Genomic DNA, 2233 nt, shown 5'->3' with positions numbered 1-2233 from the left:
TCGTTGGAAGCATGTTTGGTAAATAATGTACTAGAGGAGGATGCTGAGATAACAAAATATATATGTTGGATGGATTCTTTTGCACCTAACCGTAGAAGACTCTTTGAAGATTTGGAATAAGCACCGCTAAAAATAAAATCAACTAGTGAATAAGCACCGGTTCTGGAATTGTAACCTTTTCCAAAGCACCTTCGGTATGTATATCTTGGAGAAGCTTCCACCTATCTTGTGATAGTCTCTACAAAGCTGTCCAAATTAGAGGAAGAAAAATTATTAAGGGTGTTGAGAAAACATAAGGCATCTCTTGGGTGGGTATTGGCACATATCAAAGGCATTCGTCCCTCCATTTGCATGTATAAAATTTTGTTAGAGGAAGAAGTCAAGCCAACAATAGAAGAGAAGGCTTAACTTGACCATGAAAAAGATAGTCTAAAAAGAAGTTCTAAAATGGTTAGATGTCGGTGTTATTTATCCAATCTTTGACAGCTCATGGGTGAGCCCAGTTCAAGTTGTGCTCAAGAAAAGAGGAATAGCAATGGTAAGGGATGCATATAACAAATTGATACCTACTAGAACGGTAACTAGATAAACATGGATTATCGAAAGCTCAACAAGGCAACTCACAAAGATCATTTTCCCCTGCCATTCATTGATCAGATGCTAGACATGTTAGTTGGGCATGAATACTATTATTTTCTAAATAGTTATTCAGGATACAACCAAATAGCCATCGCACTTGAGGACCAAAAGAAGACCATTTTCACCTATCTTTATGATACTTTTGCTTTCAGAAAAATGCTTTTTGGGTTATGTAATGCACCAGCTACCTTTGAGAGTGCATAATGGCTATATTTTCAGATATAGTGAAGTAGATCATTGAGGTCTTCATGCATGACTTTTCTGTATTTGGAACTTCTTTCGATGACTACCTTGTAAAGTTAGCGTTGGTTTTATAACATTGTGAAAAGACAAACTTGATATTGAATTAAGAAAAATGTCACTTTATGGTAAAGGAAGGTATAGTGTTGATGCACTCGATTTCAGAAAAAAGAATAGAGGTAGACAAAGCTAAAATTAAAGCAATAGACAAGCTTTTGTGACTAACTACAGTAAAAAGGGTTATGATTTTTCTTGGTCATATTAGATCTTAGTTTTCCAGGAAATAAATGGAGTCAAGAATTATAAAGCAAGACTTTTTGACCAATATTAAATATTTTTCTCAGTATTTTCTTGTCATGAAAATCTTTGATTCTTGCTTTATGAATTCTTGAATTTTCATGTGCATCATGTTTTATTTTCTCAAGCTCATTTATTTGTAATTTCCGCAACCGACTAGCATCATCTAGATTTGAATTGAAAGCTTTAATAGCCCAATAAGCTTTATGTTCAAGTTCTATAGGCAAATAACAAGGTTTTCCATAGACTAGTCTATAAGGTGACATACCTAATGATGTTTTATAAACCTAAAGTGCATCATTAAGTCTTAAAGACCAGTCTTTCCTATTAGGGTTCACTTTTTTCTCCAAAATCTGTTTGATCTCCCTATTAGCAAGTTCTATTTGTCCACTTGTCTGGAGGTGATAAGGCGTGACAACTTTGTGTGTGATTCCATATTTTTTTTATTAAAGACTCAAATGACTTGTTGCAGAAATGTGTTCCACCATCACTTATTATGGCTCGAGGGATTCCAAATCGACTAATATGTACAAGAAACCAAATGATAGAGGAAATGGACCCATGAAATCTATACCCCAACAGTCGAAGATCTCGATGATAAGAATAAGATTTAAAGGCATCATGTGACATTTTAAAATAGATCCCAACTTTTGATAATTTTCACAAGCCTTGTAGAATACGTGTGAGTCCTTGAATATAGTGGGCCAGTAAAATCCATTTTATAAAATTTTTGCAGTTATCTTTCTTGATGAGAAATGACCCCCACATGCCTCATAATGATAAAATTTAATGACATTACTTACCTCATTGTCAGGAATGCATCTTCGAAATATTTGATCAGGATCGTACCAGTCTAGCCTTAGAATCCTTTTTTGAAAGAAGATATTTCAAAGCTGCATGATTACTAAAAACAACAACAGGTGAGCCATCAAGATAAAACCTCAATTTTTTATATGCAAATACAACTGTAAGTAATTCTTTTTCAGTGGTGGGGTAATTCATCTGAGTACTATTTGAATTTTTACTTGTATAGTAAATCACATAAGGTCTCTTATTT

Source organism: Populus euphratica, unplaced genomic scaffold (genome assembly GCF_000495115.2).
Source record: "Populus euphratica unplaced genomic scaffold, PopEup_1.0 scaffold222.1, whole genome shotgun sequence".
Lineage (NCBI taxonomy): Eukaryota > Viridiplantae > Streptophyta > Magnoliopsida > Malpighiales > Salicaceae > Populus > Populus euphratica.
Note: the sequence above shows the minus strand (reverse complement) of the source record.